A 27680-nucleotide genomic window follows, 5' to 3' on the forward strand; every position below is an offset into this window, starting at 1 on the left:
CTCATCACTTGACACCTTTTTGCATATCTAATTGGTTTTTGATGTCTGAACTTTAATTAGGGGAAATTTCGGGTGCCTTAATGAGCCTCTGAAGGTGGCGAGAGGCGCATTAGAATTCGACATTAGAGCCCCGAAAAGTTACATCAAGGGGCCCAAAAATTAGCCCGGAGTAATCAAAGATTTTGTAATTAAGGTCCTGATATTATGAACGCGTTGGGTGGGGTAGGGGGGACTGGGGAAGGGTGAGGTCGAGGAGAAGAAGAAGGGAGGAGGAGGAATTGGAGGAGGAAGAAGAGTTAAGAGGGAACGAAGAGATGAGAAGTTGAGAGGTCGGAGGGGAAGGGTTCATGTTTCCTGCGGAGACAGATCAGCAGAGGATATCAAACTTGGGACGGAGAAACGTTTCGGGGCTTGAACGTTCTGGAGGCTGTTTTGGCCTGTTTTGGCATTTGAATAAACATATCCATTTTCGGTTCTATACTTAGAGAAAGCGAGGCAAAGATCCAAGGAAACGCAGAAGGGAACCCGTAGCGGATTGAAAATGTTGGAATTTAGATAATCGTTTTATTTTCACAGTATGTTTTTTATGGTTTCTTATAGTGAATTTTACGCCCGCGTCTCAAAAATGTTATTTACTGTAACATTCCTAAATAAAAGAAAAGATGTTTACTCTGTGACGACTTTTCCGGTGTCATAAAAGACATACACGTTCTCTTGATACCAGATGATTCACACTACCAAATCAGATATAAAACGTTTTATTGATCACATTTATATAACATGTGGAAGAAATTTGCCTATAGAGATCTCCTGTTGTAGCCGATTTTAATTGCTCCCATCACTTCTAAAACCATGCAGAGTTTCTTTTACATTAAAGTTAAGAATTCAAGAATCCATCTTTATCAAAATGAAGTAACCAAGACCAGATAGAGACACAGTACTTATTATCTAAGCATACTTTAATATTTTAATGTATGCTTAGCCTAACATTCTTTGTATTATAAGTAGTTCCTCATACTTTATGGATATTCTTGTAAATAGTATTTTTCAAATGTTTTTAGAATCTTTCATGTATATATATATATACATATATATATATATATATATATATATATATATATATATATATATATATATATATTACATTTTAATGTATTTATGCATATGTCTTAACTGTAAGTTTTCAGTCTTTATGGCTTGTTGGTCTTTTTCAGTTTAAGTACCTATCCCTCCTATGATCCTGTGCCAGATATCATCAGATACCGATATGCTGATGTAAATAAAACAAAGTATATTACCATATTTATTTGACAAAGGTTACAATAACTACCCCATTGAAATTGTCTTACGTTCCCTTTTCGTTTTGTTTATAAGAGCATTATATATATATGCTCTTATAAACAAAACGAAAAGGGAATGTAAGACAATTTCAATGGGGTAGTTATTGTAACCTTTGTCAAATAAATATTGGTAATATACTTTGTTTTATTTACATCAGCATATCGGTATCTGATGATATCTGACACAGGATCATAGGAGGGATAGGTACTTAAACTGAAAAAGACCAACAAGCCATAAAGACTGAAACTTACAGTTAAGACATTTGCATAAAATACATTAAAATGTAATATATATATATATATATATACATATATATATATATATATATATACACTATATACATGAAGATCTCTAAAAACATTTGAAAAATACTATTTACAAGAATATCCATAAAGTATGAGGAACACTTATAATACAAAGACTGTTAGGCTAAGCATACATTAAAATATTAAAAGTATGCTTAGATAATAAGTATGTATCTCTATCTGGTCCTTTTGGTTACTTCATTTTGATAAAGATGGATTCTTGAATTCTTAACTTTAATGTAAAAGAAACTCTGCAAGGTTTAGAAGTGACGGGAGCAATTAATATATATATAATATATATTATATATATATATATATATATATATATATATATATATATATATATATATATATATATATCTATATATATATATATATATATATATATATATATATATATATATATATATATATATATATATAGCGCAAAACTTTATTTACAATTGAAAATTGTTGATGTTATTTATTCTGCTTTTGGTAACTTAGGCAACTGAAATCGTTGTTGCTGCGGAACTAGGCGATATTCACACACACACACACACACAGTGAGAAATGTATTTACAGTTTAAAAATATTGACCAACAGGGTTACATATAAATAAATAAGTCAAAGTTTTCATTTAAAATCTACAGATTGCTTTCACCAATAGCCAAAGTGACATGTTTAACTCCCGAGAGGTAAAGAGCTATTATGAATATTAATATTGACGTGAAAGTTCGTTTGCTGCTCTTTAATTGTTATTTTATTTTTCATTTCAGGTTTGTCTGTCTCTCCCTGGGAATAAGGTGAGCTTGATTGTCAGTGTATTGCATTATTAGAATAGAAATTATTAGTTATCAGTTTAATAGAGATATAGGAAGGTATTCGCAATCTGTATTGATTGTGGTTCTTCAAAGTGGTTGATATCGACTACTGGTGTCGATGGGGACATCCCTTGGCCAGTGAATCAAGAGGTCGATTGAATTTTTGAGGTCAGAAGTTGAATTTTTTATAATTAAGAAAAACGCGTAAAGTGATGCGTCGAATACAAGTGATTTACAATTATTTTTTACACTGGATTAGTCTCTGTCATTTTGTTTTATGTTTACGGAAACATAGTAATAATTTAATTGTAAGTATTTATCATCAGTTAGAATTACAATACTGTTGACATGAATGCGTTATTTTTGAATTTCTGTTCTCATGTTGTGTTTTAGCAATTTTAAATATCTGGGAGCTGCGTTCTCAATCTCAATTAGAAATTTAGTACTGTAGTCTACAGTTAAATAAGAATGAATCTTGATAATATTATTAACATATATTTTGGCATATGCCAGTAAATCCAAGAGTGACCGAGGACCCCATGGAGACGTAAATGGTCTGAAAACCATTTGTTGATCAAGTAGCAATCTCAGTTTTGCACCAGTTAACCGACAGTTTAAGGCTGGACATTGCAAGGAAAAAGTCTTTTCTGACTTATTCCTTTGCGATTAAAATAAAAAATCTAATGCATAGTGCACGTCATATATATGCAAATTTGTTTTGTTGTTAAGTAATAGATAACAGACTTTAAGATCCTTTCTACAACTGAACTTCTGTGCAAAATGATATCAGATTAGACTTGAGTTCACTTTATTTGTTAGTTTTATGTCTATTATTGTGCTGTGAACTGTGCTGAGATTCAACATAAAATTTTGTAAAATAGCTATTCGTTTTAGGAAGTCCTGAAAGTTTATTTTATGGGTATATTTATTTGGTTGGACTCACAACACAGACCACGATGTTTCCTGGTAAAGTGAAAGAATATTTCAATTGTATTATTCAAGGCATGGCAGGAGGCACGTCAATTTTATGAAAACAAATTTTTTTTTAATATACTGAAAATTAAGTATTCACAAACTTTACCTTGGGTCCCAGACCTCATTACTCACTGACTTTTACCTGAGCATTCTGCACTATGATTTTCACGTCTTTTTGTTGCCAGTTATTCTGTTGGTCTTCGATATCAAGTGCGATGGGCAATGCTTGCATTCTGGTACGAAAGATATGAACACTGGTAAAGGAGCGAAAGAAATATTACAAAAATACAAAAAGCCCAGCATAATAAATGAGTTTAAAAAGCTTAGACTTTATGACATAGTATTTTTATTGCGGGTCTACAAAAATTTTTCTTTATTCAGTACTCGAAAAAGCTTTGAATAATCAGGCTTAGTGAGCGAACATTATTAATCATTCCTTTACGAGTAGGGGTATTAGAAAAGTTTTTACAAAGGTACAGAAAATAAAAACGCCAAGAAAAGGGGAAGACTGGGAGAAAAAAAGGTGTTAGGAGGGTGACTAAAGGAGGGACGAATGTGGTGTTGAGGGAGAGAGCCTGGGGTACCCGTTGGGTTGGGGAACCGTTGGGTGGGGGTGGGGATTGATACGCCGGAGGTGTAATTTTTTGCAGTCTTAGGATACTTTTCTTTAATTAGAGAGTGGAGACCAAAAATTGCTGGAATATTGATTTTCTGGTGCCATTCCTTCGCATCAGGAGAATTTGCTTAAAACTGACGACACTTTCATTTCTTATCAGGCGACAGAGCGTCTTGATGTGTAGCAGTTTCGCTTATGAAGGATAGGGGCTTTCTTTCTTTCTTTGACCCTTCCGTCACTGCCTCCTTTTCAGAAGGATTCTTTCTTCCAGGTGAAAGCTTTGAATCCCCCCTTGAGAGGGCGTTACTCCTATAATTACGATGCGCATTTTTTCATCATATATTTGGCTTTTCATCGCTCAGTTCATTTAAATTCAGGGCCCAAAAGTAAGTGTTTTTTCATTCATGTCTTTTTTTTTTTCCTCCTTGCTTTTAATGGAAGCTTATGAAGAAGGCGCTATAAAAAAAAAAAAAAAAAAAAAAAAAAAAAAAAAAGTCAGGTCTGGTCGGTAAGACGATTCATCCATCTTCAATGATACGCATCAAAGTATGAGTCCTATCCCATTGGTTGGCCGCCGTCCAATAGGAGCGGAGGTAATATGAGTTGCGATCATAACTCATCTCGCAGGTGTCTCGGCCAGCCAATCACCTACCATGAACTGCACCTGTAATATGAAGAGCGGCCGCGAGTCGCCATCCATATTTATATTATTTTTTTTCTCTTACTCTGCTGTGGGAAACGCGGTATTTCCCGATACTGTCAGGAGGATTGGACAGTTATTATAGAAATAATGGGGAAAGCTCTTTTTATATCTATGTGGTTTAAGAATTGTATGCTCTAGTACATAATTCTAGAGCCATTCATATATACATATATTATATAGTTCCTTGCGCAATATTGTGTGTCTTATAGCTCGTGCAAAATGCAGAATATTTCTCCCATTCATGAACTCATTAGTGTATATCACTTTATTATGTGATTTGTTAATAAATATTTTATCAGCGGCATCATTACAGATGAAATGTTTCCTATAATGCTGGCTTTTATTAATATGCCTATTTCGTTATAGAATACGTCTATACGCACGGAATTCTTCTTAGTTATGTTGTATCTGGTCCATATACAGTTTCTTTTTATATTCATTAAAAAGAATGGGATACTAGTCATGTGTTTACGCGCCAGTGGTTGCAAACGTCCTTTTACGCTTCGAGGATTCGTACAAGGTTGAAAGGCTAGAGTGGCGATTTTGTGAATGGAATAGTTTTCCGAGTTAAATGACTTTAGGTCAGACGTATGATTAACAAATTATTTACATATACGATTTTCTTTCTTTCTTTCTTTCTATGTTGAGGCGCAATGTCACGGTCACGTTTTACTGTATTTTATAATGTAAGTGATACTAAATGAATGGATTTTTTTTATTGTAAATACCCAATTTGAAACATTTAGAATTCTTTAACGGATAGCTGAAAAACGGTACATTTTGTACTGATTTGTAAAGTTCAAAAATAGTCAACAGCGAAAAGTAAATAGAACTTTGTAGTTTAGCAAATGAAACAGGTGATTGTACGAGATACGGCGGCGTCCCCAAGATTTCTCGGAAGTCGATAAAGGTTGAAGTAATTGTGAATCAAGCTTTGAGGCGCTGGGGGAGAGAGGGGAGGGGGAGAGAGGAGTGGATGATGATGAGGAGGAGGAGGAGGATGGGGAGGAGGTCACTGACGAAGGTGCAGGGGACACTCAAGTATGAGATCGTGAGGAGCAGGCGTCACAACCTCGACCGAAGGGCTGTGTTCACTATCTCGACCACAATATACAACCGGGGCCCACTCCTAGCTATAACTTTTAATTGCTGTAATTTATTATCTTCCCTAATGTGCCATCCTCCAACACGAAACATAACCATTAAGGCTTATCACGAACTGCCGCCGAAAAATCTTCATCCTTAGGCCAACTTGCGGTAGGAGCCATATTTGTCTGCCGTTTTGGATAGACTGTCATTTTTATTAACCAAATCATCCAAATATACTGGAGACCGATGTAAATGGCAACAGCACTTAACCCTGACGCCGTGGGCTGGAAGCTCGCCTTAATCATTGGTCATTTTAAGGGCCAGAATAGCTTGACAGCAACTCCAGAGCGACCCGGTGTGACAAGTAAATATTAGCACGTAGCCCGAGTGTCTTTGTTCGACGAATTTACGATATGGCGTTGATAAAAAGAGCGTAGCCACGTAACCCAGCGGAGGTTTGGAATGCGCAGGCCAGCACTCCGGCACTGCCCCCGCAACATTTCATACGTCGTGTGTGGCTCGCAAACACGAAGAAATCCACCCTTAAACGACCACATAAATATATCCTCCAGCTCCCTGCCCGCCGCTCATTTGCTAGCGTTTCCCCTCGAACTCGCTCGCGCACATCCATATGGTAGAAAACGGGAACATAAGGGGTTTGCACATAGTCCTCCGTCACCCGATGGATCTCTCTCTCTCTCTCTCTCTCTCTCTCTCTCTCTCTCTCTCTCTCCTCGTGCCCGTTTCTTTCGTTAATGTTGCATAATTTCTGGCTTTCGTTTGCATCTGTACTCTTAAGGATTTTTTTAATGTGGCCTGTATGTTCCTGTATGAACGTCCAATTTTTCTTTTCTCTCTAAAATTCTCGTCATATTAAGCATACTATGTTATTTTGAGAAGGGAGAAAATTCCTGTTTACTAATAGAAGATACCTACATCTGGTACATAACCCTGTTGTATCTTTTAATCGTGTGATATGCAAAGCTATTCTTTATCACATTTGTTTATATCTATTGGCAATCTTTTTTGGCCTTAAATTATTTTCTATTGTATTAACGTCTTAATACTGCCGGAGGATTACTTGAGTTCATCTTTCATCAGTGACTGATAAATCATCTGCCGTGAGATTTTTAGCTGCACCCTAGAGATCTCAGACTATTTGATCATTCTGATTAAAGTAAAAATTAAGTAAATAAATCGCTTGATTTTCTAGGGCTGGATCTTTGCGGTGGTTGGTAGATTTTTCGAGCAGAAAAGTAATGATGATGTGGTTCATAAGGCAGTTTCTCATTTTAATAAAGCCAGGTTGGGGATTAAAACATGACGGAAAAGGCATTACACTTTGCACAAAACGTAGCTATCGTATATGCAAACAAGTGTACAAATTACAAGTAATTAGATTAGTTTGAAATACCGAATAAAAACTGGTCTTTGGAGATTTGTTGCTAGCAGTTATTTTTTTAATCTTTGTGAATTTCTTATTTTTCCAAAGTTTATCATCTTTCTGATATACAAAATTAAATTCCCTTATAATTACATTTTTTAACATTATCATATTTTCTTTAGATTATCTGGCTTCAAGCATGATTTTTGTTCTCGCTCTTTCTTTTCGTCCTGAATTTATAGATAAAGAGCAATTTCACACGTTAGTTTATGTATTTCATATCCTGGATAATGCATTTGCATTTTTCTTACTCGTCTGCATTAGGTATTAATCAATTTATCATGACGCCTTGATGGGTCTTGCTCGAATAATTGAGCACATTTCTTCTTACCCCTAGTTCAGTTTAATCATACACCTGACGCCTAACGATTGATGTTAGTTTCTCTGCATCACTTTGTAATTGATTAAGAGGCCAATGGTGTAACGGACATCTTACTTTCCCTTCTTCATTGGTGGACGCCCATCCAAGTATTGACCAAACCCATCGCTGCATATATATATACTTCATTCATCGAATGTGTATGTGTTTGGACGTTATATTTTTTAATATATATTCAAAGTCGTTCTGTTGAGGAGCAAAACAGATCCGAAACGCGTCGCATATTCCCTAAACCGAGAGAAATGATTCTGTTCATGCATCTCCATCTTTCTTCATTATTCTTCATACATTTCCCCCAGCGCGTTTTATTTATACATTTTCGTTCCCTCTTTTGTTTCGTGGGGGCGATCGCTTCAGACGATGAGAACCGCTCGTTGTATCGGAGCATTATTGGAAGGGTGACTATTTATTTTGGTGGGCCGGTTCGATATTGAGGAAATAGGAGAAAGCGGCGTCGATACATATGGCTGTTTTCACTTTGCTATGGACTGATACGGGATTAAGGTGACGCGCCTATATTCCCCGAAATTCTGGTGTGACCATTGGAGGGATCATATTTTTTCCCCTCCCTCTCCTCCGGCAAGAAAGTGCATTTGCCAAGGTTTAATAAAAAAAAAAGGCGAAGCTATTTAAGGGGGGCATTTTAGGTAAGAGCATCGCAATGACCGACTTCTTTATTAGATGGTATATTATGTGGTCTGGCGGAAACGGAGGCAAATGGATGGGGCTCTTGGTCGGTCGAGTTTTCGGTTTGCTGGTCGGTCGGTCGGTCCACTTTTTCCTCAGAGTAATTCTCGTGAAGAGAGAGCGAGAAAAAAAGAGAACAGCTAAAAGAAGGAGAGATATATGGAAATAGCCGAAATAATCATATTAAAAAGTCTATTAAACGACTTGAGGAAAGGGGAGTTTATGGAGTTGGTGGAAACTTATTAAAGCCATCTGTAGAAACGCAAATAAAATAGTTATTTTAGGTACGTCTTGGAAATGACTGCTAATAGCCTCATTGCCTTGAAGTGCCTGGGTGCTTTTTCCTCTTTTCCTCTGTTCGTCTCCGTTCTCTACAAACTTATGTATATATCGATCTTTCTGTACCTTCCAAGCAATGTGAAAATGAAATATATGTTTTTACATAAACTAGCCTATAGAGACACTCAAATATGATTGGTGCTGTGAGAGAGAGAGAGAGAGAGAGAGAGAGAGAGAGAGAGAGGTAGCGCAGCTGTTTGACGTCACTCCTAAGTAAGATATTTAATAAAACCCCCAAAGTGAAGGGACTTGCTAGCGGGACCTAGCGGCAATATTTTACGAAGTAAATGTGAAGGCTGGTCGGCACTGGTAGAAACTAATGACCGATGTTTGTGACAGTGATTAAAACATTGACCAAGTTTATTTCTCAATGAAGCCGGCAGGCAGTTCGCTAAGGAGAAGGAAGCCCAGTCCACGGGGCGTCATGAGTCACAGAAGGTAATTGCTTCTAGGATTTCTGATTGGTTGTTGCCGCTCGAGATAAACTCGGACCTCACTGTGATGGATGACCAAGGTCATTCCCATTCTCTTGGACGCTCGTTTGTGTTTTTATGACTTTTGGAATTGTTGTTCTTCTATATTCAGCATTATATATATATATATATATATATATATATTAATATATGTATATATATATCATATATATAATATCTATATATATATATATATATATATATATTATGCTTGTTATATTTAGATTTAGTAGTTATGGGCAAGAAAATTTTAAGAAAATGGTATAAAATTTTTGTTTTCATTTTGCACCTAATCGCATAAATTAAAACAGAAAATCAAAGAATAAACATTTTGTTCTTTCATTTTATTTTACAAGAATAGGAACATGGAGTCATCGCCACATTTCTTGCAAAAATCTGTTGTGGAAAAGATTTCGAACGTGGGTTGTTAGAATATGTGTTCATTTATAAAGAATATTTCGATAACAAAGGCTTGGGAGATGCTATCAGCATCCCGTATAATTTTGCATTCTTATTGGCAATTGCATATACAATACCTGAGAGGAGGACTGATATTGTTAAGTTATATCCCGTGAAAGATTCTCTATGCACGCATTGTTGCGACCTTGTTGCGTACATGAATAATGTATCAGGCCAGTAATGAGAGGGTTTCTTAATCCTCCAATTTTTATGGAGTCTTGTGGCATGAATGGAAGTGTGAATTCCCCTGTAGTTACTGTCATGTCCGTAAATGGAAATGAGAGCTTGTGGTAGATGATTGGTAGCACAGAGACCGTCAGGTGTCTTTATAGATTATCGTGCTGTAGCGATTTGCTTATTCAGATGTTACTTTTTTCTTCGTCTATAACCTTTGGAGTTTCAACAATTTTAATTTATTTTTCTTCTAGTGTATGTGAAAAGTTTTATAAGAGTCCAAATGGTGTAATATTGTCGATTTTCGCTTCCACTTGCTTGATGAGATACATCTCTTAGACAATAAAAGCATGTTAAGATATAATTATTGAAATGATTTAAACATCGAATATCTTATTGTTGCGCTAACTGATGATGAAAAGTAGATAATAGGTAAATGACACTCATATCTATATACGTGTATATATGTGTGTGTTTGTGTGTGCGAGTAATTCATAGTTATTAGAATTATATTTTAAAACGTAAAAATGGATAACACTTTCATGTTTATTATTATATTAGTGCTTTAATCGTAAGAAGATTATAAAAGAGACAGTGAGAATTTTGAGTATTAATTTACTTTCCCTGACGTTGTCACTGATTAATTATTTTTAACCAATTGTCTCCTTTCAGAGGCGAATTTGTCCCTTAGGGTAAACAGACGTAAACAGACAGACAGACAGAGGAAAAATCTGAATTTATCCATCTTTTCTTTTCCAAGAAAGCTAAATCTAATTGAGCTACCAGACTTGGTAGGTGGATTTATAATGGAATTAATTAAGAGGTTAAGGACGCTATTAGTGTTAATTAGTTTAGTTTTAGATTTTGTTGAATAAAAGCATGTCCCTTCGAAGAATCTTTGCGAATAAAAAATGACTTAATTATGGAACGGACTCACATATTAATGTCTTCATTACTATGCACAATTAATTTGCAAATAAAGTAATCGTCGATTTGAGGCAATCTATGTAGAACTTTTCGTTTGTTGACTTGCATATGTAGTTCGTCATTAGATCGTCTTAAAAGCAAAGTGCTCCGTAAAGCACAAAGTGTGTGTCTATGTATATATATATATATATATATATATATATATATATATATATATATATATACATATATATAATGTGAGTACATTAGGAAGTTAATTTACTTCTACTGATTTTCATGCATCTTATTATTATTATTATTATTATTATTATTATTATTATTATTATTATTATTATTATTATTATTATTATTATTATTAGTTATATTAGCGCAGTTATGAGAGCTTTTCATATTTTTATCGTTGATGAATTACTTTCAGACTGTGAGAACAATGTGGTGCATTGATTTATACTTAACGCATGATGCTTGAATCCTAGGAAAGAATTATAGTTTAAGAGTAGAAAGAAATCTAATTGCAATTTTACGGAATTCCTTTTCATTTCCTACCTGCTCAGAGGGGTGTTCATTGATTTAAAAAGCAAATAATTCTTTTCTTTATTTTACGGAATTATATCACCACAGACGCAGTAGGCTTTTCTGGCCTTGTTCAAAATGTAGCAAAAATATTTTCCAGTGAAATGATGACTTAGGTAAATGTACAGATCTTACGTCTATCATGTTGGCAATGGGAGCAGAATCAAATAGCATTAAATTCGTCATGTTTTATTGATCTTGGGATACAAATGAAAATCTACCTTGTTACATAGAGAACTTTACCAGCCCTTTACCTGATATAATATGACAAGTCCCAGTGCTGGACGTTGCATTCTTCTCTTCCTCTGGCAATGTATATTCATCGCTTTTGGATGCCAATGTTGGATGTTCTGATGTCTATCTTCTCTAACATCGGTCTTCCAAAGAATGGCATCAATCTAAGGATGTTAGTTTGTTTTATGTAACTTCGGTGAGGCGACTATCTCTGAGTAATAAGAATCTCTCTCTCTCTCTCTCTCTCTACGTATATACATATATATATATATATATATATATATATATATATATATATATATTATATGTATATATATATATATATATATATATATAAAGATTTAAGTCATTCAAGTTTTCTCGTAATGAAATGTAATAATGACACGATTGATTTGCCTTGAGTAACCCAGATAAACGACGAACAGGTAGTAATCACTTAACTGTTTATAGCAACTGTTCAGTCCTGTCTTAGCAAACCCCTAAGAATGGAGGAAACGGTCTCAGAGATTGCCTCCACCCTCTGTATAAATCAGCGCAAAGGGTAGAAGATTAATGGTAGATAGAACCGACGTAGGACGGCTAGTATCAGCCGAGAGACGAAAATGGCGTTAAAACTAAACGCAAGACAATTAAAGAAAAAGAACAGAAGAAGTAGGAGGGAGGGAGGGGGGTTGGGTGGTTAGGGGTGACCCCTGCTGGAGTAGATGTACGTTACTAGGGTTAGTTTAAGAGGTGGTCCATCAGGAGGGTGAGGTCCCAGGTTTCTTGTTACTATCTGCCATCTCACGTCCAAACACAGCGCCCTCCACTCACCACCTGTGCTACCTCAGACGGATAACTCCACACTACTCCGCTCGGCGAAGTAAGAAGGACTTCAGGGGACCAGCTGAGCTATATAGCTGGCTTGGCACTGGAGGGGCGACCGCTCCTCTCTCTCTCTCTCTCTCTCTCTCTCTCTCTCTCTCTCTCTCTCTCTCTCCTTCGGATCTCTTTTCGTTTCAACCACCCATATTATGTCATAATTGAAAAATTCTTGGTAAATGGTTTTCACGTAAAAAAGAATCATTGAGATACCCCCATTACCTTGCAAACTTAAGGCAGTAATTGAGATGCTCTCTCTCTCTCTCTCTCTCTCTCTCTCTCTCTCTCTCTCTCTCTCTCTCATCATATATATATATATATATATATATATATATTATATATATATATGTGTGTGCGTGCGTGTGTATGTACATGTATAATTGTGCATATATCTATATTTATACATGTATTGTATATAATAGAATCTAATTATCAACTTCATCACGTCTGTGTAACTATAGCGACACCAATGTAAATAATTTCTAAGTTCCCAGCTCATGGCCCATGGCTGTAGCTGTGCCTATTGTGTGAGTGTATGAAGTGGCTAATGTCGTGGAAATTTTCTGAACAGGGGTTCATCCATGACTCATCTACCTTTTTGTTTTGGGTTTTTGGGGAATAATGATATATAATAAGTATCTAATATATAAATATAGATATAAATTATATATATCTATATATATATATATATATATATAATATAGTCTAATAGTAATTCTTCTTAGGCACCAAGATATGGTAAATTCAGTTGTAATCCTACGTGGAATGCAACTATATGTATATGTATATATATATATATATATATATATATATATATATATATATATATATATACATATACCGGGTGTTTCGAAATTAGAGGCCCCTCCCCCTCCATAGAACAAGTGGAAAGTTGTGAAGTTTTTTGCTACAGCCTATCTCCAAGTACATTATCTTCAGTTTCTATCAAGCTATTTTTCATTTTACATTTCTTGTATTTTCAGACTGAGTGACGAAGTTAGATACAACCATGTCTAACGACTCTGAGGGAATCAGATGAATTGACCGAATCCTTCAGAGAGGCCAGGAATGCTGGCGCATCCTTCATTTCATGTTCCTGGACAGCTAAATGCATTAAAAGAGATGAATCCTTTGTTAAAAGAAACCGGAGCAAAAATCCATATGACTCATCCATCGCGAAAAGAGTGAGAATCTTGGAAGGCCTGAAGTCCTTTCTCAGGAGTCAAAAGACATCATAGGTGAGACAGTGGGTAGACCAAGAAAGTCTTTACGTAAATTGGCACTTGAACAAAACAAAAATCGGGAAAGAAGAGTAGTTGTAGTGCTGTATATCATGAGTTGTAAAAATCTGGTATCAAGCCATTTCATGTTATCAGCAAGCCCAACATCATTCAGCAACAGAGAGAAGACCGTGCATGGTTTTGTGGTTCATTGCTTAAAGATTGGGATGAAGCTGACTTTCTCCATGTTGCTGCATCAGATGAATTCTTCATTTACACAGTCAGGAAGCCAAATCATAAATATGTCATCATTTGGGCAGCAAAGTTGGATGATATCAGCGATGACGTGCGCTATTGCCCAGTTGTGAAATTTCCTGAATGTTTGGGAATTTTTCTGTTTCACAGCCAAATGGTTAATGAGGATCATCAAAGAAAAGGGACAGTCATGGAATGGCGAATACTTCAGAGAAACTGTACTTACTGGTGGAGTATTTGCTTTCCTCAAAGATCCTGAAAATGTGTTATCTGTTGAAGGAGTCACATTTTTGCATGATAACGCACCATGTTTCAAGGCTCTTCAGACAGGAGCTTCTTCGAAACTGTGGTAGTGATATCTTCTCGTCAAGTGAATTTCAAGGTAGCTCCCCTGACCTTAATGTGTGTGGAAACATTGGTAGTATCTTAAAGGATCGTATTGAAGTGTGCACAGTGAACTATGATGGTATACCAAACCTCGACGACCTGCGAAGAGAGGTGACCGAAGTGCTCAGGGAAATGGAGTTGAGTCTCAGCTTTTTTGTGATTTGCTGAAATCATGCCCCTCAAGAATGCAGGCTGTGGTCCAGGTATAATGGAGGCCACACAAAATATTAAATACTCAGAGAAAAACTTGAATAGATACCTGATCTGAATTACTTTTGTTTTTGTCCATATCAATTTTAGTTTATGCTGCAGAGGGAGGGCCTCTAATTTCGAAACACCTTATATATATATATATATATATATATATATATATATATATATATATATATATATATATATATATGTATATATATATATATATATATATGTATATATATATATATGTATGTTATATATATATATATATATATGTTGATCATATTCCGTCCTCTCGTGGGTTCGAATCAGCGCCCAGAGGACAGAGGAGAAATCAGGGCTTTAGTTACGATATCGACTCAACCATGTGAAGTCATGATTTCTTCTCTGTCCGCTGGGCGCTGGTTCGAACCCAAGAGAGGACGAAATTATTACCAACTAAAAAAAAATTCCCCTTCGGTTAAGATATATGAAAATATATTGATTCCGAGGTAAAGCGAGTTGGATATTAAAGGATATTTGTAGCTTAATGCATGTATATGAATCACGGTGATGTGATTATATATATATATATATATATATATACACATATATATACATATATATAGATATATATATATATATATATATATATATATATATATATATATATACATATATACATATTTGTATAAAACAGAGATATACATATATCTATGTATATGTTGTAATGGTAAATCAAAGTTTAGTCTCCGCACTATTAGCCCTTTCATATGCTCTCGCAAGTGGCTCATCGGGAACGTGTCGAAACTACTTGAGCACACTATACCAATAACCTCTATCTGGCACTTACTCTCCTATCTGGCACTTACTCTCCAATATATTCTATGCAGACAATAGATTTATTTCATCATCTCAAACCTTTTCATCGTTCATTCACATTCAGCATCCACACATCAGTTCCTTAAGAGACGGAGTTGCCTCAAAAATACTTTTATACATTTCAGCTCTGGTTTCCATAGAGGCTCTCCTCGTCCATATTCTTTACATGCACGCTACTTTTCTCTTTGCTTTACCTGTCTTGTGAATCGTTTTCATTCTTATTACCGTTTTACCGTATAGTTACATTTTTTCCTCAACTGTAAAACCTTTTCTTTTATTTTCATAACTTTCCTCTTGTCAACAGTCATTTTTAAGTTCTTTCAGTTACAAATACCTTAACATTCTCCCCCTAGTCTCTACAGTTGTATATTGTATTTCTCACTAAAAATCATTCGGTTTAGCCATTTTTCTTTTACCTAGGCGATGAAATGTATGTTCTCATCTGATATTTCAGTTGTTATATTAACAATTCTTATTGAAAAGACAATACTTATCCATAATTTACCTTGTCTTTTAGGTTATAAGATTTCTACACTGCTTCTTGTATGTAGTAAAGTGTTTCGGCCATGGTGTTTTCCCCTACCATCCCTAATGGGAGTAATGAGTGTGGTGTTTAAAGACGTACTCGATCACTAGAGATCCTTGGTATTTCCTAGGATTTTGCGTAGGGTAACAGACCGAAAAAAAAAAGTGCGTATGAATGTGTTAATGGACGTTTCTACTCAAGTTGTTACGGATCCGTCGCCTAAAAATGAGAAAGGTGTAATTATTCAGGGAATACAGATGAAAACAGAGGATTTCACGTTTTGAAGTAAATTGGGGCACAAACTGATCTTTCCGGTTGACCCCCGGGTTCGTAACTTTCAGGCTGGATCTGAAGGATTGTAGCTATAAACGTTTATCGTCGAAGCTTAGTTAATCTCTCTCTCTCTCTCTCTCTCTCTCTCTCTCTCTCTCTCTCTCTCAAATTGCTACATGACGCCACACCTCAGTATCAAATTTCTGCTCTTCCTCGTACCGATCGAAATCTGATTAGGTAATAAATTTCAGATTTGTAAGCTAAGAGAGAGAGAGAGAGAGAGAGAGAGAGAGAGAGAGAGAGAGAGAGAGAGAGAAGCGAAAATAGATTCCGTATATCAAAGGCCCAAGAGTTGATCTTTGTGACATGACAAATTATCTTGGCATGTTCAGGTGCTTTGTACATCGCCCTGATATCACTTTGCGGTCACTGGCGCACAGGATAGCTAATCTGTACAAGCAGGGAAATGGGACAACGCCCACTTTACCTCAATAGCACGACGCTTAGCGTTGTATTTGTCTCAAAAAGAAAATGACTGCTATTAACAAAAGTAAAAAAAAATACAATTCAGATCAAAACTTTGTATATTTCGACTTTTATCTTTTATTATTAGAAGCATGACCAGTCTCTCTACAAAGTACGCCTTGGATGGTTACGTACCTTTTTTTATGCATTTGCTTTTAAGAAATTTGGTAAGCTTAACTCCTTGGGCTGTGTCCTGAAAACATACGATAATTTTTTCAAATATTCATTACTTTTATTGAAACGCTGCAGGTAACACAGCATCTTTTTTTATCACCTACGAAAACCATTTAACAGAAACTGGTGGTGCACGCCCAAGCTTCTTTTCTCGGTAGCAATAATAATTTTTTTCCATAAATACCAAGGTAAAATCTTGTTAATGTTTAGTAACTGCACTATTAATACCTTGTGTGGATTTTTTCTTTGTCAGATATCTGCAAACATTCTTGTATAGATTTTTTCTTTGTCAAATATCTGCAAACATATATTTTTATTATTTTTTATCAGTACTTAAATAAGAATTCTGCATAAACTACTAAGCTTTGATTATTTTCTTCAATACTCTACGTTGGATGGGGTTTAGGTTGTGGTAGTTTTTCCATTTATGTTACGGAGCCTCTTCAACTGCCTGTGTTTTCCCACGACAAGGAGACAAACGAGCTCTGATCTACTGATAACCATCTGCTTGAGAGTCGTTCTTTTCTGTAGCTCCTTAATAGTGTGGGTCACTTTGATGTCTGTGAAGATGGAATTTTAAAAATGTATCTATATATTTAGTTATCTAAACCGTTATTGCTCTTTCCAAAAGCTGAGTTAGCTGTTCGAATCACTTCGAAATTTCAAATGCCTACTTGATGTTGTATTTCATTAACTTTAGTAAAAACAAGCTACTCTTGTTCAAATATGGGATCTTTTACATTTCTTGACAGTCTATTCCAGGGCAAAATACCGTGCTGCATAAGATCAGCCTATCTTAAACGAACAAATATGAATGATTTTAAATTGATCTACTTAGTTATCTAGCATAGTAAAGTATGTTTTGTTTCCTTTTCTTCAATTTCACCACTGTTATCTTTCTGTGCTCAATTTTCCACAAAACTCCACTCATCTCTAGCTAGTGCTCATCCTAGTAAGTCTGCGTCTTCCAACTCTTCTGGTACAACCAGGAGGCCAAATGACATTATCAACTGTCACATAATATGGGTGGTCCTAGCCATCTGTCTCCCCATCACCATTATCTTATTTACTTATGGAACTTCCGTAATTTCACTTACGGTATTATTTCTCACTCTGTCCTGCCATCGGACTCATAAGCTCCTTCTTATAGCTTATTCTTTAATAAAAAGAAATCTTTGGATATAGTTTCACTGTCATACCATGATTCATGGCCGTATAACAATTCGGATCGTACTAGATTAATTTATAACGTCACATTCGTATGCATCTTTTAATTTGCTTTTTTTTTAAATGATTTTACCTCATTAATATTTTCTCCATCCAGAGTTATTTCATCTATTTGTGTGTGCACTGTCTTTGTTACTCATCATTTTCGTATATTTACCTCGAGTCCCATATATGATACATTGAGTAAAACTAGCATTGAGAAACTTGCTGTGTTTTGCTGATTAAATCTGCATCATCTGCCTATTCGAATTAAGCAAAGCAGTTATCGTTACAGTAATTTAATCTCATCCTTCCCGCAATGGGGTCAACCCCGTAATTGTACCTCAATCATTATTGAGGGTTTTTTCCAGCGTCCCTCCAGCCACTTGCTGCACCCACATTTTAACCTTTTACTCATGTCCATTCCCACTTACATTCTTTCAGCTTGCTGTCCGCCCTCTCTAGCTATTATTTCTTAATGCTGTTGTGGAGTATTTTCTGTTTCACTCACAGATTCTAGTACATCTCAGTTATTTTCAGGACCTCTTTATCATATTCATTTTCTCTAATCATATCTCTTCCTTCTCTAACAACATTTTTCCATTATCAAGTCTATGAAAAGGAAAAACAGCAAAGTTAACATAACATTTCCCTATAGCATCTCACTACTTCTGCAACTTTATTTGACAGGAATCTATGAATATTAGCTTTACTAATTTGCTTTTTTCATGGATCATTTTAATCTGTACATATTTGTCATTAATACCATAGTGGCTTGGGACCTACCTTCCAATAATATTGGTCTGTTAATGCTGTCAATTGTCTTCTCATAATCAACAAAAACTGTCAGAATGCATGTTTGAGTTCTGAGCACTGCCGTACAATATACTTTTTTTCAGCCTTTTTCTAAAAGAAGTTTGTTCATCTTTTAGCATTTTATCAATTTCTTCCTCCACCTTATTGACAATTAGCTTACTGAATACAACCGACCCAAGTGCATTACCTCTATAGTTACCAGATTCAGCCAGGTCACCATCTTTGGTACCTTTGCTTTGGCTTCTAGTTCCAAATCATTAAGCCTGGTTTCCTTGTTCCATTATCTGCTGAATATTCTAGTAGCCCACGAGGTGTGACTTACTTTTCACCTAAAATCCTGTATCCAGTGATTCCATCACAGGCTGGCGTTTTCCATCTGAGTTTCATTATTAGTAATTCCACTTCAGAAACTGTGAATTATTTTATGAGAACATTCAGGTCTTCATCGTCTGTTATATCCAACAAATTAACGCCCCCCCCATATCTTTTAATCACCACCTTACAGAAATGTTCCAACCAGCAATGTCATTCTTCTTCTCAAGGGTTTTATTGACCCATCCCTACTGTTGACCATTATTCTTCTCTTTTCACCAATGGAATTTTCTTAAGTAGTTCTGTGAGCTACCCTAACACCAAAGCCACTCGTTGAATGCATGACAATATAAATCTAGGGAAAAGCCAGCAATGAAGATAATGTGTGGACAAAGGGGTAGAATAGCACTAGATTGAGGAAGTTTTATTTTTTTATGAAACTAGACTTTTCAAATATTTAGGAGCAATAGTATCCAATACAGGTTCTGTTGAGTAAGAATAAAAAAAAAAACTAATCAAACAATGGGCAGGCTAAATAAGACATGAAAATCAAATAAACTGAAATAAAAATACAAAAGTACGTCCTTGTATGTGATTTCTCTATACGGACATAAATCATGGTATGACAATGAAAATAATATCTAAAAGATTTAGTGGATATGATAAACGGCTTTAAGATTATAAGGAGTCGTATGGTAGGATAGAAAGAGAAATATAGCTTGAATTAAGGAAGGTCATTTATAGTTGAAATAATGATGAGAGGAAAATGGAGGAAGCTTGGACGTGCCCTTCATGGTGATCGGAAAATAAGTACCAGGAAACAAAGTAGCAGTGTTTCTTGTATTTAAGAAAAAAGTAACATCTGTCACATTTACACTCTCATACCATAAAAAAAGAAACTAAAAAATATGTATATTTTGAGCTTTTGATGAAGAATTCGGGTTATACATATATTATGTCCAATACCTTCTGAAAATTCTGAGATGGCCTCTATTCCTTCCACTCTGTTATTACAAAGACGTTGTAATCGCTTCTGCATTTGAAAATTATTTATATTATATACACACACACACACACACACACACACATATATATATATATATATATTATATATATATATATATATATATATATATAATTACATACATACATACATATTTGTATAGATACAGAAGGATGTTGGTGTCCAACCAAGTTTGAGAACTTATTATTCCAATCTTCACATACATTGTTGGTACGGGAGTTTCCTTGTAATGTAGCTTCATGGACATTCCAGACATTAAGGGGGTTACTTGGGGGTACAAGACGCAGCCTGACACCCTGTGAATCCTCGATCTGTCGGGATCTGTAGCTACCCGAGAAGTAGGTTGATTCACATTAAACCGCTTCTGAACATCTGGACTTGACTGGAAACTGCTTGGGTAAAGATTTGGGATGGTTTGTCCAAGGAAGTCGTTGCTTGCTGCTTCATCATGTTACGACATATAGCATAGGTCACGCTGGTTTGGTCAGAAGTGTGGTTGTGAGGTAGTCCTGCCTGTGGATTATCCAACTGGTGTGTAGTGCTTAGTCTTCCTGTACAATTTCTGCTCCCTTTCTTTGAAAATTTCCACCAATTATTTTCTTTTCGGGTGCACGAACGTGTAAACATGTATCCTTCAAAACAAATCTTGGTGCAACCCTTATTACTCTTTATGACCTCCATGCTGCTACTGGCTATGAATGCAGCTACTCACATGAAGTAGGCTCGCATTCTGTTCTGTTAAACTCTGAAACAGTGAGCGTATTATTATTTAGTAAAACTCCGAAGCAGGAATTCATTTGGATAATAGTGTAGTTACCTACAGCACAAGCTGAAATGCTTGTTGAGACTTAACGAGGGTTATTAGGTAATATAACCCTTCTTAAGTAATAGGTGATAGGCAGTACCGAATGAGTGGCTGGAGTTACCACTCAGTCGATCACTACTAATTTTTTTCCTGATACTTTCTATCCTAGATTCGCCCTTCGTCCACCACCTGGGGGAAAAGTACATGACAGTGCCAGCTGGGTTTCCGGAGGCACCAGAAGAACTGGAAAGTCCAGACCTTAGTCCCGGGATGGGATGGGAACTATGAAACCGGAGGTACAGGAAGAACATGAGTGGCTGAATTTCACAGAGGCCTTTACAACGTTTGAGACGATGATGTATATTGTAATCATAACAGACAAGGAGCGAAAGATGAGTTTGTGGCCAATGAGAATACAGCCATATTTCCTTACTGTCTTGTCGAGGTGCCATATCCCTCATTCACCTTTTCGTTCTTTTTTGTCTATTCTCTTGTCCATACCAATATCCTAACAAAATTCGGTGTTGTGTAACTTAACCCCCTTCTCTCCCCTCCCCACCCATCCTCGCCCCTCCTACCCTCCCTCCTTTATTTCCTCCCTTCTTTCCTCCCTTTTTCCTCCCTCCCTCCCTGGTTTCTCTTCCCCTCCCCAAGCTTTCTCCCACCATAGATCTAACTCCCGTATTTACCTCCACTTCATGTTCCTCTTCTACATATGTTATCCAGAGAATGAAGAAGAAGAAAAGGACGATAATAAGGTCTAGGCAGGTGAGTAATCAGAGGGAGACCTTTCAGATAAGGAAGCTCCCGCTAACGAACCAATGGGCGAATTTATCACTTACTCTTCCAACCCCCTTACAATCCCCCCTGACTCCTTCCCACTCTCCCCTAAAACCCTCATACTCCCTTCCCCTACCTAATTTCGTCCACTCATTCCCTAGCATCACCTCTTCTCTACTACCTCTGTATTCCGGGTTCTCTTCCTTACTTCTGCATTCCGGTTTCTTAGAGGTCCCCGTTTGTATTGAAAGTTGCGGTTTTTTCTAATACATTTCATGCATATCCATTAAGTAGTTTATTATGAATGAAAAGAGAGGATGTCTGGAGCATCATAATGCATCCGACGAAAATAACAAGTGTAATCTCGTTACGTAGACATAATGGAGGCATAAAAAATATATTTGTTTCAAGTGGTCCTTCCTAAGTTTGACAAAACCATCCGAGTATGTGAAGATCCCTGAAGTTTTCTTCGGATAGTGCCGAAACCCCTGGAATGAGCGGTGTTTAAAATACATTTCGGCTGGCCTTGTGAAGAGGTGATTGGCCTAATGCGACGTCTCAACCAATCAAAGGTAATCATGACGCGATCGAATTTACAGCTGCGTGACGGACATTCCTGTCGGCTCGTCCTCGTCCAGTGAGATGTCTTTTGCTCCGTGGCTAACAAGTAAAGGGAGTTTATCTCGACTGCATTACTGTTAAATATTCTGTATTAGTTACTATGAATCTGGCATTCAAACGGTTCGCTTCCCTGGAGTGGAAGTCTCGGCGGCAGATAAGAATGAATTACTAGCCCGTCGCGAATTTCTGTTTTTTTATCATCATCATTATCATTATTATTATTATTATTATTATTATTATTATTATTATTATTATTATTATTATTATTATTATTATTATCTACAGATGCTGGTCAGAAATATTAATTAAATAATAATTATATATATATATATAATATATATATAATATATATATATTATATATATATATATATATATAGAGAGAGAGAGAGAGAGAGAGAGAGAGAGAGAGAGAGAGAGAGAGAGAGAATGTTTTTATTCGAGGGAAGTAATGTCACTTGTCTCAGATATTCATATCGTATCTACAAATTTCAAATCTAGTAGAATTACCTTTCAAAGGATTGGGATTTTGTTAGGTTGTCACTTTAGTCACTACAGAATGACTAGATGTCAGAAATTGACTAATACACCCCACAGTTATTTGATTCGTAAATTTTTTTCATGAATTAAATCAAAAGAAAAATGAATTTTAGGAGAAAATCAAACATTAAAATAAAGAATATGAATAAGGCAAGAGATGAAAAATTACAAAAACGAAAGGGATAAGAAGCAAAGGAAAGGGTTGAACGAATAAAGGGCGCGGGGTAAAGAGAATCAAATTTGTTATTAGAAATAAAGAGGACTTGAAGTCATCGAACACTTAATACTTATTAAATTTTGATGGCGTTTAGGTCATGCATGTATGTTACTAATTATATATTTTTTTCAAATTTGTGTTTAGTATAAGGGTATTATATGGCAATGAAAATGATGTCCTGTCAGGTGATGCAAATGTATTGTATCCTTATTTACTAGTGATATTTACTCATTGTAGTTGTCACATCCACGAACTTGACGAAAATTATTGTTAAATAAATAAATAAATCCCCACACAGCAAAGGATTGAAGGTCGCTGAAGAAATCATACGAAAGTTTTTGCATTTGCATTATTCAGAGAGATAAATTTTCATAATTTGTTTTTCCTTTTCAAAAGGAGATTGGGGTCGTGGAAGGGGAGGGGGACATCAAATATCCCGTTTCGGATTAGTGGTCAGAGCGAGACAATTGGCAGCGCATCCCCGAGAAAGGAAATAGAATTTATTCAAACAGCCATAGGTGATAAGCTACCTATGTTTACTATATGAGATCTGAACTTAAATGTAAGAGAAGGGATTTACGGGCCTTGTTTATTCCTTCAAGTGGACGACGCTTATGTAAATGAGGACTTTTGGGGGTTGCGAGGACTTGGGTGTTTTACATCTCCGGAATCAGGTGTCAGGGGGTAATTGCAAACGATAATAATATCTGGGGACACTGTTTCCTTTTTTTCACAATTTCCAGCTTTATTTATGCTGGTTAATTCGAGTTAGGAATGTTGATTAATTAAGTTATAAATCAATCAGAATACTTGAATAAGAGCTGGAATATACATAAACATCTCGATGAGTATCATTTTGTAATTTTATTAATTTGTAACATTTTTAAAGCTATTTGCAGAAATCGTAATGATTAAGAATTACAGTGAAAGTTGAATAGTTACGTACGAACACATAAACTGTTTAAAGGCAATAGGTGCGATAGATATCGGTCCGATAAGGCCAGCAGTGGCCGTACAGTCTTTGCAGTGTATTGTTAAACTGGAGGACCATGACGTTATAAAGTGTTCGTTGCCGACTCTTGTTTGTGAAGTTGTGAATACGAACAAATATGCATTAGATAAAAATGTGTCTGTGTCCGAGTGCAAAAATGTTACCAATTAAAATTGATGATTTCGGTACTTTTGGGAGATCACAGGCAACACAAGTTTCGTGGTTTTTGGAGCGTTGCTCGTATCTAGATGAGATGAATTTGCAAAACATTTTCGCACGTCTGAATACACATGATAGAATCGAAGACATCAAGGATATTATTCGTTATGTATTGTGAACGTCTTACACTCAGTGTTCTCCACCTTGTTTGTTTTATGTCTTGTTTGACGAATAAGTTGTTCTTTATTTTACCAATAGTTATGAGTCAGTGTTATCATATTAAAGTTTAAACTCGTATTTTTATCGCCTCATGAAGTTATGTATAGTTCATGGTGTATCTCTTTATACTGCACATGGAAAGAGAGAGAGAGAGAGAGAGAGAGAGAGAGAGAGAGAGAGAGAGAGAGAGAGAGAGAGAGAGAGAGAGAGGGAGGGCTCTTCACTCATTTTTTACTTATATCTAATCGTCAGTAATCAATATTCATGGAACGCACGGGAGTATCCTTTAAAGTAAACAAGATATTCGGTGGAGGCATCTCACATTTCAAAAGCACGCAACGTGGATGGCTATTTTAGTTGCAAAGTTCGAAGGCTTTGTAATTTCTTTGATAATTCTGTTGTTGCGTGTTGGAAATGGATTCTTGAAAATAAGTATTATCACAGGGTCTAATATTTGGTTGTGTTGCCGTTACTGTTGGATTTTACTTTATTTTCATTTATATCACACGGCTTCTAAAAACTTTTATTTTTGACAGGGAAATTAATAGGCTTGCTAAGCCGTTTAAGAAGATTTCGAGCAACTCTCCCAGAATCCTTTCGTAGCATTCTTTAGTTCATTTGTTGGTAAATATTTTCCACAGGCTATTTTCGGTTGTTTACTTTTAAATACGTGATAAAGGGATAAATTTAAATGTGAAGTAAAAAAAAAAAGAAAAAAAAACAAGTGGGGGAAGTGTTGTCAATGTTTTTGAGTCCCCCATCCTCGTCTTCGTCTTGGATACTAAAGATTTTAATTTGTACGGAGTAGAAGATTAGAAAGTTTGTTTCCGAGGTGTTGGGACGGGGAGCAGTCCATATAAGATAGATTTATCGACATATGTGCCAGAAATAGTCACTATATATATCTTCTTACATTGAGGACTTTTGTCATATGCGCCAGAAAAAGTTCTATTTTTTCTCTTTTTATCGAAGGTTTCAGTATTTGCCTCACTTAAAAGACCTAATGTAAAATGCAGTTTCAGTGCTTTTACAATATTTCTAATTCGTACTGAACCCTAGTATATAATAGTAATAGACTTTCTATTTCACTTGGACACATAGTTCACTCTATGACCGTTATGCACTTGTAAATTAGGATGGTTGTATCTAATAAACATGAACATTATTTGGAATTAATTAGGCGAAGGAGACAGCGTAGCACAGAAAGAGAAGAGACGGGGTTGTAAGCATCGCAAGGCGAAAGAAAAGAGGTGGGAAACATCCTATCCACACTCAGAAGGGTCCTCGCGTAGCCAGTCCGTCCATGGTCTCATAGACCCCTTATCTGGAATCATATATTGTGGCTTCTGAAGAGCGAAGGCCCCTTGAAAATGCCTTCCCCCCCTCCCCCCACCCCCTCACTCTTCCCTTACCATCTCCCTTTCCACTATATCCCTCCCCCGATATCGTCCCCACCCCCGTTCTAACCCCCCATCTCCCACGGCTTCTTTGTGAAAGTTATTGGGATTTTATGTTGGTGTTGGCGTGGTAGTTTATGTTTATTGGTTTAAGCGATTGTTCGCCATGTACAGCAGAGAGACACTGATGTTGTTTTTCGTTCTTTATGTTGGTATGGAACTTAGTTTTAATTTCTTATTCCACTGTCTTCCTTCTGATGTGGGATGTCATTATTATTTAGGTTTCCCTCCACCGAGCGATTAATAAGTGTCTTTTCTTCGCTTTTTGGAGTTTGGGTCAATGGTAGAAGTAAGTTTGTGAATATGTGTAACATTATTCTTTAAATATATATCTTGATTTAAGGTGGCATCGAATATTTTTAGTTCGCACATATATGTGCTGTATAAATGAACGTGCGCGCCCAAGCACACACAAACATACACACACATATATATATAGATATATATATTATATATATATATATATATATATATATATATCAGTTCGTGTGAAAGATTATATTAAATTATCAAAGCACATGAATTTTCATTCATACTTATTTGATTTTTATTTCATCAGAGTTCATTGATTCATACTTATTTTATATATTTTTATCAGAGTTCAAGAATTTATGATTTACAAAAATGACGTGTACGCATAATGTGTGTCCAGTAAATTTGGTTATAAGAATGAGACTTAACGGTTTGTTTGGTCTGAAGGATTCAGGGATGATGTTAAAGGAAAGGCTTGGGTAACAGGCTGGTTGAGCTACTGGGACGTATGAGTGCATACTGGATAAGAACTGAATATTTGCATTGATGCAGCGCATGAAGTGACAGGAGGTTTCACGCCAGAGTTCTTGGATTCAGCAGTGAGAGGAATTTCGCGAGAATGATTGTTATCTTCGTTCCTTCCCTGTGGAACCTTCGGTCTTCGTGGAAAAGTGTGTATTTTTATAATTTCCTCTGGCCTTAAATCCAATAAGATATCATAAAAAGGAGGAAAAAAAGGAAAATGTCGAAGTCCTATTCATTTATTCAGATCAGAGCGATGACAAGGGCTAAGTAATGGTTTATATGCAATACTAGATGTTTAGATATCCTGGCTTCGTTACATTATCTTAAAAAAAAGCTAGTCCATCTTCAAAATAAATTGGAATTTGTTCAAGTAATCTATTATTTTTCTGTAATATATTATAATCAAAAGCAAGTAATGAAAATATAGACTGAAGCAGCCGCCATCAATCATCTGCAATACGAGAGCCTTTTCGGGAGACATTGACACTGCGGTAGGAAGTGGCATGTGTGGCGAGTTTCATCTTATGAGCATTTCGTGGCTTCTTGAGATTGCCTAGGAATATTTGCTTGGGAACCAAACTTCGCCTGGAATCTGCGTGCTTGACAAAGTCATTGGATGAAACTGGGAAAGAGATTATCATAAACTGAAGACTGGGGTGATATTATTATTATTATTATTATTATTATTATTATTATTATTATTATTATTATTATTATTATTATTATTATTATTATTATTGACTGAAGTAATTATATTAGTACATATTCTTTGCACTTGAGTTGACAGAAAATTGACAAATAACTATTATTCAGTAGTGAGAATAACGGGAAAACAAGAAGGATTCTAGGAGTAATCTTTAAGCACAGAGTTAGTGGCTGTTTCGTGTTTATCCTCATTACCACTTTTGTGCTCTTTATTAATATTGCCATGGTTATTATTTTTGCTTTTACCGCTACCT

At 35.9% G+C, this 27680-nt stretch overlaps 1 long non-coding RNA gene across 1 annotated transcript in view; it reads left to right on the forward strand.

Moving 5' to 3' along the window:
• Positions 1-2395: 2395 nt before the first annotated feature.
• Positions 2396-27680, forward strand: part of LOC135204216 (uncharacterized) — a 485141-nt gene continuing 459856 nt past the window's right edge. Inside the window, exon 1 of the long non-coding RNA XR_010312136.1 lies at positions 2396-2431. This is a non-coding gene — a long non-coding RNA (uncharacterized LOC135204216). The remainder of the gene's footprint in view (positions 2432-27680) is intronic.

The sequence above is a fragment of the Macrobrachium nipponense genome, chromosome 24, assembly GCF_015104395.2.
Source record: "Macrobrachium nipponense isolate FS-2020 chromosome 24, ASM1510439v2, whole genome shotgun sequence".
Taxonomy (NCBI): Eukaryota; Metazoa; Arthropoda; class Malacostraca; order Decapoda; family Palaemonidae; genus Macrobrachium; species Macrobrachium nipponense.